Raw genomic sequence first — 16,075 nt, forward strand, 5'->3', positions numbered from 1 at the left:
AAAGATGCTCCACCTGAGGAAAGTTGCCAGGATAAATAGCTGGAGAAGAAGGGAGGTGCTGAGGGTTGAGGCGTTAAGGAGGCATTGTGGGTTCTCCTACGAGTTGCTGTCTGAGCTGTTGGTTCTCCTGGAGAAGCTTTGGTCCTCACATCGTGCATTGCTTCCTGGCTCCAGAAGGGAAGACATGCACTGCTTGGTCTCCAGGATGAACTTGTCACGCTGCTTCCTGGCACGTACCCGACTGTGCTTGTTGTCGGAGGAGCTCGGGGCCTCTGTGTCGCTGAGGGACAGCTGTGGTGCCTTTCAGGACAGACCCGGTCTTTGTTGTGAGTGTGACTTCTCGGCTCCAGCATAGAACCCTCATCCCACTAGCACAGCTCCTTCATCCTGCTGGCATAGACTTTCTGGCTTCCACCGCTGACCTTTGGGTCTTCCCGGCACAGATCCGTAAAAGAGACTAGTGTGAGTCCTTCTTGTGGTCTCTGGACCTCCAGTTGGACTTGTGGAGGCATTGTCCTGAGCTCTGGGTTCTTATCTGGACTCATGTACGACACTGCTGTGGGGTTTAGGCTCTTGACTAAATAATCTATGTCTTAGTGTTGCAGATAGATTTTGTGTATTTTCCTATGTTAACTCCCAGTGACCATTATAAAAAAATATTATAAACTACATGTCCTAACCCTAATTGTTCTCTGTGTACAACCCCTGACTACAACATGAGCTGTTATAAATTTATGCCTATAATTTGTGCCTTCTAAATTCTTTCATATATAGTATATATAATTTTATGCAAAAATTTATTTCTATTTAAAATATTTCAAATGATACATATAATTTATATGCAAGCTCTTAATTTTCCCATGCATTTCTGTACATTACAACTTCAGAAATACCATTTATTCACCTTTCTAAGACGACAATTAATAAACATGATAATCCTTCCAATGATATTTTGAATCAGTTTGGTGTTCCACATGTTAAACTAGCATTTTCCAAAATCTACTTGAACTTTCAGGGTGCTTTAAATAGGATTCACACAAACCAGAAAATTAGTGGCACTCCTAAGGCAGTGGAATTAGGAACTCTAAAAACAGAAGCTATTACTTTGCACCTCCAAGCTTATGGGGTTAGTGGCCCTTCTCAATCTTTCCCGTGGGAAGATAAGGGTGATTTGACTCTCACATTTTCACTGAGTTCAGTGTAGTGCTCATCACACTAATGTGAAAGACTTTATACCAACAGAAACTTGCAACCAAAGAACAGCTCTGCTCCGAAAGACTCTCATAGACAGTTATGATTCTCTAGCATCTGAAATGTTTGCAAATGAATAATTTCAAGTCAAATAAGTAAACCATAAATTGTTTACCTAAGATCTTTTAACACATTGCCCCCACACATATTTGTGAGGGCAAATGCATGTTCTCTGGGTAGGTGTTTTATCAAAGGGATTAGGTGGTCAAATCTGAAAATGAGTATGATAATTATGAATGTAGTCAAAACAAGAGCTGAGAGTTGAGTTCAACATCACTGGTCATTCGAGGGCTACAAATTAAGACAACACTGAGATTTCACCTTACCCCAGAAAGAATTGCTGCTATCAAGAAATCAACCAATAATAAATGCCAGAGGGGCTTTGGGGATAAAAGGAACCCTTTCCACTGTTGGCAGAAGTGTAGACCAGTGCAACCAATGTGGAAATCAGAGTGGAGATTCCTCAAAAAACTAGGATTGGAGGTTCCATTTGACCCAGCTATTCACCTTCTGAGTATCTTCCCAGAAAAATTAAAAACATCATATCACAGTGATACATGCACACCCATGTTTACAGCTGCACAATTTTCAATAGTGAGATCTTAGAAACAATCTAAATGCCCACCAACTGAGGAATGGATAAAAAAGATGTGGTGTTTTACACAATGGAGTACTATTCAGCGATAAAGAAAGATAAACTTGAGAATTTTATAGGTAAATAGATGCAACTAGAGACCATACTCAAGTGAAATACATCAAACTCACCGAGCACTTGGGTGCCAACCCCTCCAGTGGGGTCGCACACAGCCAGTACGTAGGGGTGGAGCCTGGGAGGGGGGCAACAGATTTCTAGTTCAGGTTCCTGGAGCAACAAACGGCAGCCGAAACTGCTATCCTTTCTGAAGAGGCATCCCGGGAGGAGGAGCAATAGAGGAAGGCCAGAGGGGCGGGCAGGACCCTCACTATGCATCGGAGGCACTCCAGCACAGGAAGTAACTGGCGGCTGCCAAGCTGGTGAGACAGGCGCAGGCCTGGAGCCTGCTCAGGCTGCGGAAGACAGAGCTGAGGCTCAAAAGGTGGTGGGAGGAAGGCGGGCACAGTGGAAGGGAACAGCGGAGGGGTTGATGCTCAGAACGCTGATGGGGTGTCAGGTCTCGGGAAGACAGAGTGCAATGGGGATATTAGACAGTGTGGGGGGCTTTCTAAGCTACAGAGAAGTGGGGTTCCTAATGCTCAGAGGAAAAAGTAAGGGGCACTTAGGCTGCTGCTGCTGACAAAGACGGGGACTCACGTGGAGTGCAAATGGAGCATCAGGAGCCCGGCAGAGATGTTGTAAAAAAAAAATAGAAAAGATCAGACGCGCATGTATTAGTGTTGTATTGTCTCCCTAGTGTGAGAAGCTGAAAGAAATAATACATATAATATATATTATACCAACAAACTTGCATCCAGAGAACAGCTCTACTCCAAAAGACTGTCATATACAAATAGTCATGATTCTCTAGCACCTGAAAAGTTTACAAATGAATAATTTCAGGTATAATAAAAATATGTAAACCATAATTTGCTTATCTAAGATCTTTTTACACATTTTCCCCACATGTATTTGCAAGGACCAATGCACGTTTTCTGGATAGGTGTTATATCAAAGGGATTAGGTAGTCAAATTATATATATTTTATATTATAAAAATATGACTATGCAATTATATAAATAGTACATTATATAATTATATTTCTATAATAGAATATAATTCTATAATATATATAGAAATATATATAGAACATAGTTAAGATAGTTATACTACTAATTTCTGTTAGTTAATTGAAAAGAAAGATTTGTGATGATAATGTTTGTCAGTTAAATAAAGATATCTTGTACTGTGGGTAACTAATTTAGAGATAATAATACCCAGGGTTAACCATTGTTGCCTTCTAATTATCTTGTTTTGAAATTTTGTTTTAATTTTTCTTTTTAAAATAAAAATACAAAAAATATTAAACAAAAAAAATTGAGATTTGAGATTCAGAAACATGACCTTAAGAAGTGGCAGCAATAATTTTGTTTATATCAATCCTGAGCCCAAGGCACAAGAGTTTAAAACAGCCTTAGCCCCTGAGTTCCACAGAAGCCTAAGGATGGTACCATGTGTAAGATGGCCTGCTGTGCTCTGTATTTGGTCCCAAACTCACCAATTCATATAAATCTGCTTTGCAGTACATGAATGTGCTTAAAAAGAAGTTTGTCTTTTTTTTCTTGTTTCATTAACCCTTGCATTCAAGTTTACTCATTAATTGAATTAAAAACAAAAGTTAAAGGGTAGCTTATATCTTATTAGATATTAGAAACAGAGAGGAAAAAACCTGATCTCTCTTTGGTGTTGCTTCTTAGGTCTTGGTTATTTAAAAACACTCAAAGCCCAGTAAGACATTCAAAATGAAAATCTTGAATCCATGAGGTTGGTTACATTTTCAAAATAGAGCAGGAGAGCCTGATGCCAGAAGCAGAAGTAAACATACGGAGTATTCGGTTCTTTGGTCCTAGTTTGTAAGTCTTCCACTTTGATGCTTCTGTGTGATTCTGAAAGCTAATCAACCTAAAAGTATCAGAGAAATGCCTACAGTGCTATAAATTCATATATTTACTTACTCAATGCATGTTTGCAAACTACTTTCCATGCTCCTGGTATCAGTCAGACAAGGGGTTATAAAAAGATTAAATACTTACATAAAAGGAGTATGTGTGTGCCTGCATGTGTGTGGTGTAGCACCACGTGCAGACAGGTGAGCCCTATCTATAGAATGCCAAGTACATATATTACTTCAGGAATTGAACAAAAGTGGCTCTAAATGTTCTGAATTAACCATGTCATTAAAAAAACAGGAGCTGCCTATGAAACATCTGGAACTGTACATTCCCAGTGGCATTCACTCTTTCATTTCTAGCTTACCATTCACCCAAATGGAGCTATTTGTGGGAATGAGTGAGCTAGAAACCACTGTTTTATTATTTATTTTGACTCATAAATGAGACAGGAGACCAAGAGGGCAAGCTCTTCTAAGAACTTACTGGGAGTTGGCTTTCCACTTGGCCTCCCCTAAGTGAAAGAGTCAGTTCAGAGACCTGATTTCTCCTAAACCTTAATCTCTGAAAAGTTATCAGTCTTAATTCTACCTGAGGCATTGGAATAGAGAATAAAAGATGAGGATGTCCCTGCCAGAGAAATAGTAATTAGGAAAAACTATTAGTGTCCAAGGTTGTGTTATCAGGGTCACTGATAGCTCTTTCAATGGAAGGAGTAACATCCCTGTTGATGGAAACAACCTTCAAGAAGGACTTAGGTTTTTTTGTACTTGTTAAGTGAAGAACTCTACCCATTAAGCATATTTTTACCCTAAGGGCAAAGCATACCAAGGGTAAAGGAATACAACTTCTATTCTGTAGTACTATTAATAGTTTCCACCAAAAGACCTCTGTAATTCAGTATCTCTTTGATTTGAAACTGATGAAATTGTAGGGAAACATTTCTAAAGACAAAATAAATCATAACGGATGTTTTGCTGACTAGGAAGAGAAGACATTCTGTTGAAGATAAATGACTCAGGGAAAATTTGTCACTTACCTAGATGAAATACAGTTTAATGTCATTTTTTAAGCTTTAATAAAATTATCTGTCACATGGGTAGTATCCTCAAGAAATAATATGGTGTGGAGACTGTTAGTTTGCTTTCAAATTAACTTAGAAATTTTTTTCAAAACATGTTATTTTTCTTTGTATTTGAAAAATTGCTCCATCCAACTTGTTCTCAAGGAGCTTTTCTATCTGTTAAAGTCTTGAACAATTGAGGGATCTTTTTGCAGTGAGAAAGCGTGCAACCTTCAAAAGTTGGTTAAAAAATAAATCAATGCCAATTGGTGATCTCTCTGATGACAGAAAACATGTACAGAATATAAATAGGAAATTAGAGGAAAAAGAAAATATACTTTTGACTCAGCCATAAACATACATTTCTCTGGACTCAACAACAAAATGAGGTGAGTGAGAACTTGAAGCATAAGGCTTGGGAAGTGAAGGATTAAGAAAACTGGACAGCAGTAATAACAGATGAGGGGTCTTGCCTCATGTTGTTGACCTATGGATAGCTCAGAGTGGGGGTAAGGAGTGCTCTTGACTCCATGGTGTTAATATAAACAATCCCCTGAGCTCAAGTATCAGCCATTTAAATAAATTCAGGGGACAGAGGAAGTGATGTTTATGAGCTAGAAATCTGGGCTTCTTTTCTAAACAATCATGGGTACACAGATCACAAAATGGAAACTTAATATAATGGGAAGGAAATAAGAGGAAATGACACAAGCTAACCCTGAGAGGAAGGGATAGAAATACTCAAATCTAGTTCTAAAAAGAGATAAATCTTTATCCATATGAGAACAAACTGACAGATCTAACCTTAAAAGGTCTGCATATCATGGTTTAACTGAAATTGCCAAATTCCTTTGTAAGACATTTTCACTTCAAATATACAATTAATTTTGTCTGTGTAAAAATTAGGAAATAGTATTAAAAATTTGTGCTGGTATGGCAAGTTTTTACAACAATTTACATTTAAATCCAAAATTTTTGTCTCCATGGTGACATTTGACTAACCCTGGCATAAAAGTTATTTATAGTATAAAACAAGCATGAATAAATAACCTTAGGATCAAGAGTGATCTGGACTAGAATTCAAACACATTGTTGTTACCTTCCTATGTGAATAAATTAAAAGAATGGGAACAAATGAGAAATAAATTTTAATAGTGAACACTTTGTTTTAGTCCATGAAGAAACAAACTAGATTTTCAGAGCCAAATAAAAACCAAAAGAGTAAATAAGATCCAAAATGTACAATAAATATTGTGAAAGTGAAAGAGAAAAAACTGCTCAAAAGTAAAGAACAACTGGGAAAGAAGAAAAAAAGAAGATAATAGGGTATATATAGATAGATAAATAGAGATATATACGATTACTATACTACTAATCTATTAGTTCATCTAAAAGAATGGTTTTTGCTTTGATCACTTTTTATGCCTATATCTCGTAATCTGAACAACTACTTTGAAGACAACAATATGCAATATATTAACTATTGTCAATCTATTTTGTTTTGCAATTCTGTACCATTTTTATCTTTTTCTACACACACACACACACATATATATACATACGTACATATAAATTTATGCATATTAGGAATGGGAACACAAGGTCTTTGGGGGTCTTTGATGATCCAATATGGTTCTGTAATTTGGAGTTTCCTTCACACCATAATGCAAATTATAGTCATTGATCTCTAAGTCCAAGAGCCGCATGAGTGCTCTTTCTGTATGTAGGCCGTGAAATACAGTCTGAGCCCTGAGAAATGTGCTTAAATTGGAAAAGTCATCTGAGAACTAAAGCAGCCCCATTCCAACCCAACTCAGCTTCCCAGCTCCCATTCCATAAGGATAGTCTCTCAACATCCCTATTTCCAATCAGTTCAAATTCAGCACAAGTAGTATCTTAGTCACACCTTCCATCTCCATAACCAGCCCACCTCTGACACGCTCACACTTCTGTAAAGAACACTGCCATTTTTCCTTGCTAGGTCTGTCCTTCCATAATTACCATGAGCACACAGAAAGTCAAATATTCTACCAAGTACTATCTGTGCTTCTCTTGTTTTGTTTCTTTTATTGGTTCTTTATATCCTGTCCTGCATGCCATCACTCTGTTATCACTGTTCACTTCACTGGTCTCCTGGACTTAATCTCTCCAGCACCTGTCCTCTCTAAGATTCTCTTAGCAAATCATTTGAGACATGTAACTCTTGTGATCAAGGGCAGTAGTTCTCCATTGCCTATAAACAAAACTTCAGAGCTTTTCTACCTAATTCCCTATTGTCAGCCTTTTCTTTCACAATTCTCTAGTCAAGACAGCTGACACTTTCCAACCAAAGCTTGTGTGTTCCCACCCCTGTACCAGCTAAAGAGCTACCCCCACCGCTGCCTGGAATACATCTGTCACCATCTCTGCTTCATGAAATCCAGATGATCCTGTGAAGCCCATTTGTAGTATCCCCTGCCCCATGGAGCTCTGCTCTGATGCCCCAACCTGGCCTCCCTTCTCAAAACTGCTAGTATTTTATCTTTCTTATAGAAGTATTGCAGACCTCCCTATGTTTGCTTGTGAATGCTCTTTATCACCCCTTGTCTTTAAGCAGATTGTAAAATTAGATCCTATCTCATTCACTCAGCTTTGAAACTCTCCCCTCCCACAATGTTTTACACTTAATAGGAACACAGTAAATATTTGTCGGGCAAAGACCATGTAGCTCTATGGAAAGTATAGTGTTTGAAGACCATTTGTAAATTTTCCACTCTAGAAAAGTCATCAAAAGTTTGACCCCTACTTACAACTGTTCTGAAGACAGCAAGATATACTATGGTAGCCATTGTTATTTTCCTGTTTTCCTGCTTTGAAATTCTGTACCATTTTCACTGCTTTGTTTTGATTGGTTTTATTCTGTTTTTGTTTTGTTGGGTTTTAGTCTCTTTAAAATTAAAAAACGGGAATTACAGAGCATATACCTGATTGGAAAACCTACTTATCCTCACAAAGAACAAAGAGCTCAAGTTTCCTTTAACCTAAAGATACCAGATGATCTGGGCTGGGAATAATCTTTCTGCACTTCTAGACATCTTCCTAGAGTGGATGGGGAAGCCCATAAGAATGAGATAAACCAAGCCAATCCAAACAGCACTGAAAAAAGCTCCGGAAAATGAAATTTCTGATGTAGCAATAGTAAGAAAAGTAGAACAGGACCTAGATGCTAAACTTAAACAAGGTGACTGCCTATACAATAAAAACTGTGAATGGGATGCAGGGTCTCTAAGCATAATATCCCAGATGTCCAGAAAATAATAAAAATTCCATCCACCAGATCAAAAATCAGACTAATGACATCATAAATGAGAAAAGACAAGAACTGATGCCAAAGTTGAAATGAATCACATCTGACAAGGATTTTAAAGCAGTCATCATAAAGAGACATTAATAAACTACAAAATGACTTGAAAAAGAGAAAATGTCACCAAAAACAGCTAAATGTGGGACCAGAAGACTGAAAGATACAACTTAAATTGTTTAAACAATGATTGATTTGTTCAGTATAAGAGAGGACATGAAGGAATCAGCCAAATTAAAAACAGATCACTAAAATTTACACAATATAAATAGAAAAATGTATACCCAAAAAGCCCAGAGTCAAGAACTCATGGTGTAACAAAACAAGAGTCATATAACAGAGCTTCAGAGTGAGGAAAGTGTGGAACTACAGGAGTATTTAGATGAAATAATAGCTGAAAACTTACAACTTTGATTAAAGAAATGAACCACCAAAGAAGATAAACCCTAAAGATGCCATAATTTTTTATTTTAAAATGCATAACAGAAAAAAGGATGGAAATTATACAGAATTTCAAAAAGAAATGTAATACTAGTTAATATATTACATATTGTTATCACAGAAGTAGTTGTTCAGGTTATAAGATCTAGGCACAAAAATAAACAAGGACAGCACAAACTGTTCTTTTGGATGAACTAACAGATTGACAGAATAGTTACCTATCTTGCATACAAATACATACATACTTTTATATATATGTTTACCAAAATGCATATAATGTTTTTCATTCTTCTTTTTCTCCTTTCCCCATCCCAGTTGTTCTTTTCTTTGTATCATTTCTTTCCCTTTCATTATTAAAATATCTGTTGTACATTTTGGATCTTATTACTGTTTCAGCCTTTTATTTTTTATTATACCAAGGAGAGAATATGGATATTCATAAATGTGGGTTTGATTTATTTCACTTATAAGTATCGTCTCAGGTTGCCTCTATTTACCTATAAGTTCCAAGATTATCCTTTTTATAGCTGAGTAGTAGTCCATTGCATAAAAATATCACATCTTTTTTATTCATTCTGCAGTTGATGGGCATTTGTGTTGTTTCCAAAACTTATATTACAAATTGTGCTGCTATAAACATGGGAAGATGATGTAATTTAAACTGCTGAAAATTAAGAGAAAGAAAACATCTTGAAGACATACATATAATAACATTAGATACAGAAACTCCTATATGAATGGGAGTTTATTTCTCATAAGAAATCATGGCTCCAGAAGGAAGTGTAGTGACACTTTTACATGCTGAAAGCAATTTAATATGAACCACAACTTTCATACCCATGAAATTACTTTTCAAAAATGAATGGGAAATAAAACATTCCCAGGTAAGGAAAACTAAACGAATCTGTCACTGGTAGATAAGTCTTTAAAGATGAGATAATAGAAGGTCCCCCAAGAAGAAACTGTACCAGAAAGAATAGAAACAGACAGGCATACATTTCTGCTTATGACATTCAGATTGTATTTGATGATTAAGTCAAAATTTATGTCATTTGATACTCATATATTTGAAGAAGAGAAATAAAACGGAGTAGATTCAAGGTGTCTCACACCTCATTCAAAGTGATAAAATGTTGATACCAAACCAGGTGCAGTGTTGTGTATCAGTAATCCCAGCTACTCAGAAGAGTAAGACAGGAGGATGACAAGTTCAAGGCAAGCCTGGGCAACTTAGAGAGATTCTGTCTCAAAATATTTTTTAACTGAGGTGTGGGCATAGCTCCATGATAAAGCACTTGCCTAGCATTATTAAGTACCCAGTTTGATCCCTAGTACTGCAAAATAAACGTAGCCTGTAGTAGGTTATATATATATATACATTGTAATTACCTGAGAAACCAGTAAAATATGCAGACATGAAATCAAACTGAAAACACGATAATCAAAACGAAATCTTGAAAATGTGTAAATAAACAAGAGTTAGCAAAAGTTGAATGGCAGAGAAACAAGAACAGAAGAAATAAACATAAAACAAATAATGAAGCAGTAGTCATAAGTATTGAGCCTAAACAAATAAATATTTAGCTTAAATGTAAATAAGCTATGCATCAATTAAAAGTCAGAATTACTCAGAGAGTATTAAAAACAGTTATGATCCAACTATCATCCACCAAAAACTCACTTCCGAACAACTACGTGTTGGAGTTTTCCCTTAACAAGGATGTAGTGATTTACTTTGTCTTAAAGTTCACTGTGTCTGCAAATAGAATAGCTACCCCTGCTTTTGTCCATGGTCCTATCACAGAAAGTATTGTTTTACATTTTTTGACTTTCAGTCTATGAATTTCTTTTTGAGTTAAATGTGTTTCTGGCATGCCGTATATTGTTTAATTCTCTTTCTTGATCCATTCTGTCAATCTATTTCTTTTGATTGGTGAATTGAGACCATTTACTATAGTGGTTATAACTCATATGTATTGATTTATCCTTGTCATTATGGCTTCCTGTTGTTAGTTCCCTGTCTTTTCCCTGTCTTGCCTGGTAGAGTTTTTCTATTGGCATTTTTGGGGTTGTAGTGTTCCTTATCTCTTTCTGAAGTATACTTAAAACATTTGGGAGGGCTGGTTTGGTGGTCATGATTTTCTTCAGTTTTTTGCCAGGGAAGTATCTAATCTTTCCATTGATTTTGAATGATAGTTTTGCAGAGTACACCAATTTGAGTTGGAATTTGTTTTATTTCAGGACTTGAAATACTTCACTCAAGCTCTTCTTGACTTAAAGATTTATATTGAGAAATCTGCTGTGATTATGATGGACTTTCCTTTATATGTGATTTTTTTTCTCTAACAATTTTTAATGTTGTGTACTTAAGCTGAATTTTGAAATCTTGTTTATTATATGCATTAGTGTAGATTTATTTTGGTCATGAATAATTGGAGTTCTATAGGCCTCACTTCCCTGTTTGTCTAATTCTTTTTACCTGCTTGGGGAGTTTTCAACCATTACTTCTATAAACAGGTTTTTTTTTTGTTGTTGTTTTGTTTTGTCATTTGTGCTGCCTCCTAATTTTTCATTGACTCTGGTCAATCTTCTGTTGTCATTCTTTGCATTGTCTTACAGCTACTGGATTGTTTTTCTTTGGTCCTTCATTATTTTTAAGAGATCTTTCCTTTCATAATTGCTAACTGCAATTATGTCTTCTAAGTCTGATATTCTGTCTTCATTTTCACTTTTTATAAATAGAAATTTTAGTTTTCTGAATAGCTGTTTAAATTTATTCCATGGATTCCATTTCTTTCCTGTGTTGACTATTTGTGGCTTCTATTATTTTCTTATATTCTTCTATTTTTTTGTTCCTCACGCAAAGGACTAATATCTAGAACATATAAAGAATTGAAAAAAGCAGACCCCACAAATTTAAAAAGCCGATCCAAAAATGGGCATCTGAGCTCAATACACACTTCTCAGATGAAGAAATAGACATGGCAAATAAATGTATGAGAAATGCTATCACTAGTCATTCAAGAGATACAAATTAAAACAATGCTAAAAATTCCATCTCACTCCCATAAGAATGGCTATTACCAAGAAATCATCCAATGACAAGTGTTAACTGGGATGTAGGAAAAAAGTGACCCTTCTCTACTTTTTGAAGGTATGTAGACTGGTGTGACCACTGTGGAAATTAGTATGGAGATTCCAAAAAAAAAAAAAAAAAACACACTAGGATTAGAAATTTCATTTGACCCAGCTATTTCCCTTCTTATAATCTTCCCAAAAGGATGAAAAGCATCATACCACAGCAATATATGCCCACCCATGTTTACAGCAATATACTTTGTAATAGCTGAATCTTGGAAAAAAATTCCCATCAACTGGTAAATAGATAAAAAGGTGGATTTTTAAAAAGTATAATATTCAGTCATAAAGAATAAACTTTAGACATTTCTAGGTACTTGGATGGACCTTGATACCATATTTGTAAGTGAAATAAATTACACAAATATGTAAATATTGCATTGTCTCCCTTGTGTGAGAAACTGAAAGTGCAAATAAGAACGAAGTATATATTAATATAGTGAAATAGGAAAACATTGTTCAAAAAGAAAGGTAAGCTAGGGAGAGTGAGGTGAAAAGGAAGGGAAAAGGATAAAATGAAAAAAGGAAGATAAAATGGAAACAAAGCTTTGTCAGTAAGGAGGAGAAAAGGAATTGATAGGAGGTGAGGGGAATGGGGAAAAAGAAATCAAAATATATACAGGTACAATTTCCCTATGCCAAATGTGATCTTATATGTATTTAAATGGTGACATAAATTTAATTTTAAAAACCTACATGGATAGATGGAAAGTAAAATAATGAAAAATAAACACCACGAAATAGTAATTATTTTAAAGTAGTGGTAGCTATCTCAGTATCAGGTAAACTATGCTTTAGAAAAAAATTACTAACAATAGAGGTATTGTGTTATAAGAGGATCCATGTAGTAGGAAGAAAAACAATTCTAAATGTGATTCTACCAAATACAGTTCCAAAATACATGAATTAAAAACTGATTTAGATGAAAAATAAAAAATATACAAGTATTGTGGTCAGGGATGTAAATACTTCACCTCCAGAAAGTGGTAGAACTAATAGACAAGAAGATCAGTGAATATAGAGAGGAAATGAACATTATAATTTACCAACAGGATCTAATTGCTATGTAGGGACTAATTCGACCAGCAGAATGCGCCTTTTAGAACACACATAGAATATTCATTAAGAGAGTTCATATGTTGAGCCATAAATTGTACCTCAAGAAAATGAAATGATATAATGTTTTGGACCAGTTAGAAAGTCAGTATCCTTTTAAATAGTCCATGAGTCAGAGAGTAAATCTCAAAGGAATTTTAAAGTGTACAGGAAAAAATTAATATGAAAATAAAACATTAAAATTTTAGATTTTGCTAATACAGTACTGTGCAGCAAATATGTAGCTCTAAATGCTTATATTAACAAAAGAAAATATTGCAAGTCATTAATCTTAAGTTTCTATGTCAAAAAATTCGAGAAACATTTTAAGAATGTATCAAAGCATAAATAAGTAACGAAGATAAAAACAAACCAATTAATGTATAAACAAGAGAATATGTCAGCTTTCCCAGATTGGGGGACAAAATGACTGATACCCATAGTTGAAAGGAGGATGGGTTTACCTTGGCTCACAGTTTCAGATGATTCAGTCCATTGTTAGTGGTTTCAAGGCAGTAACTGCCTGGCAGAAAGGAGTGGTAGACAACAGTTATTCATTTCACAGCAGCTGAGAACAGAGGGAAAGGCAAAGCTTGGGGTGAGATACGTCTTTGTAGGTAAAGCCCCAGAGACATGCCTTACCCTAGCCCCCCAGCTCCTTACAGTGAGTCAGTTGTGAACTGCTCAGTGGACTAGTGCCCTATGAGTACAGCATCCCCATGATCCAGTGACCTTCCAAAAGTCTTATCTCAATGCATGAGACTTTGAGGGGTGTTTTAGAGCTAACCTATAAGGGAAAACAATAAAACAGAAATTATTGAAAATTAAAGTTGATAAAACCCTTGTTAAATGGCAAAAATAAATCAGAGAAAACACAAACTACTAATATCGGGATGAAATAAGATATATGAGTTTAGATCTTCTGGTGATCATAATGGTTATTAATTTAAGAAACAAGTGTTTACCATCATAAATATGAAACTAAGTCAATTTTTCAAAAACCACAAAGAACCAAAACTTAGTTGATGGTAAGTAAATCATTTTGATAGTATTGTAGAGATTAAAGAAATGTAAAATTGTATTTAAAATGACCTGAACAAAAAGTGTATGCCTAGGAGGCTTCACTGGGAAATACTAACATTTTTTAAAAAATACCAATTTGTACAACTTTTTCTCAAACATGATAGAGGGAAAATATTTCTAAAGTCATTTTATGAGATCAGTACTATGTCATTTGATATGAAAACCAAGCAAAAGCTATAGCAAAGTAAAATGCAAAAACAGTTTTCCACAGAATATTATTAGGTTTAACTGAAAAGTATATAAAAAGAATTATGTATATTGATCAACAGGTATTTATTCTAGGTGTACAAGACTGTTTCAATATTTATTCAGAAATCAGGGGAGTCCACCATGTGTACAGACTGAACTAAGAAAATTATATGAGATCTTATCACTGGACAAAGAAAATGCATTTGACAAAAATGGTAAAATTATGACACAAACATATGCTTTCCCTTTACATCAACAACAGGCAAAGGTGACAATGCTCAGTGTTCCTACCCAACGTTGCTCTTGTTCTTATTTCTACTGAAAGTTCTGGTCAATGTAGTAATGCCAAAAAAGTTGAAAAGGGGCTAAAAGCATACAAACTACAAAAGAAGAAACAAAACTCTTCCTTATTTCCAAGTGGAAAATGGCAGGGTTATCTACAAAGAAAATCAGAATCTATAAATATTCTTCTGTGTGATGTTAATAAGATCACCAGATACAAGATCACTGTGTAAATGTCAGTCTTATTTCTGTATACTAGAAAAAAATAGGCTGAACACAGATTTTAAAAATACTATTTGCAAACATTATAAAGAAATGTAAATGCTTAGGTAAAGAGTTAACAAAAAAATATACTGGACAAGAAGGATAAAAATAAAAACACTGATAAAAGGGGAAAAAGACTAAATATTCACAGGCTTTTTTTTTTTTTAGAACCAGTATTGGGAATTGAAATCAGAGCCTCCACTGAGCTACACCCCCAGATTTTTCTTTCCCTCTCCCTCTCCCTCTCCCTCTCTTTAATTTTGAGGCAGGATTTCACTAAGCTGTTGGATTGTTCAAACTGGACTGCATCTTGCAATCCTCCTGGCTCAGCCTCCTAGCATGCTGGGATTACAAGTATGTACCATCGCACCTGGCATGTTCACTGACTTTATGATTCCACACAGTAAAGATGTCAGTTCCCCAGTTGACCTATAGGGTGAAAGCAACTTTTATCAAAATTCCAATTTTTTAATTGGCAAATAATAATATACATTTATGGTTTACAGGGAGACCTTATGATAACTGTCTGCATTATGGAACAATTAAACTAATTCACATCTAGCACCTCACATACTTGTCATTTCTTTGTGGTGAAAATATTTAGTGCTTGCTCTTTTAGTAATCTTGAAATACACAATGCATGATTAACTACAGTCACCATGCTGTGCATCAGACTACTGAAATATATACACCTTCTCTAGAGGCCTCAGACTTTCTATTCAATGGCCAATGGTGCTCCCTCCCCCATCCTGCCCCCACCTGATTCTTATAACCACCTCTCTCTATTCCTATGAGTTCAATTTTTCAGATTCCACATGTGAGATCGTTCAGTATTTGCCTTTCTGGCCCCGGATTTTACTATATTTCAAAATCATTTAGTATGCTATCCCACCTTTGTTGTTTTCCTCAGGTGTCTTTGGCTATTTGAGGTCTTTGATGATGCATGACATTTAGTAAGTATGACTACTATCAATATTTTAAAAATATTCTTATAATCTATGAGCATGGGATATCTTTCCATTTATTTCAGTTGTCTTCACGTTCTTTAATCAGTGTTTTTATAGTTTTTGGTATGCATATGTTTCACCTTGCTTGCATTTATTCATGTGTGTCTTTTTTGTAAATGAGGATTTTCTTTCTTTTCTGCATAGTTGATTGTTTCAATAACTTTTCAGATGTTTTAAAAATTCACAGATGTTAATTCTAGAATGTCTGAAATTATCTTAATAAAGCATAGTAAAATATGAGGAATCACTAGACTCAATACTCAGGCCTACCCTGTTGACGCAATAATAAAATAATGCAATAATTGTTAGAAGAATAATTCAGTGAAACAAAATAGAAAC

At 35.2% G+C, this 16,075-nt stretch overlaps 1 long non-coding RNA gene across 1 annotated transcript in view; it reads right to left on the reverse strand.

The window, feature by feature from the left end:
- Positions 1–16,075, reverse strand: part of LOC134476059 (uncharacterized) — a 169,260-nt gene that overhangs the window by 39,906 nt on the left and 113,279 nt on the right. Inside the window, exon 5 of the long non-coding RNA XR_010047504.1 lies at positions 13,376–13,479. This is a non-coding gene — a long non-coding RNA (uncharacterized LOC134476059). The remainder of the gene's footprint in view (positions 1–13,375; positions 13,480–16,075) is intronic.

Source organism: Cavia porcellus, unplaced genomic scaffold, assembly GCF_034190915.1.
Source record: "Cavia porcellus strain 051 isolate PalLab524CR breed Dunkin Hartley unplaced genomic scaffold, mCavPor4.1 scaffold_5, whole genome shotgun sequence".
In the NCBI taxonomy this organism is placed as follows: Eukaryota; Metazoa; Chordata; class Mammalia; order Rodentia; family Caviidae; genus Cavia; species Cavia porcellus.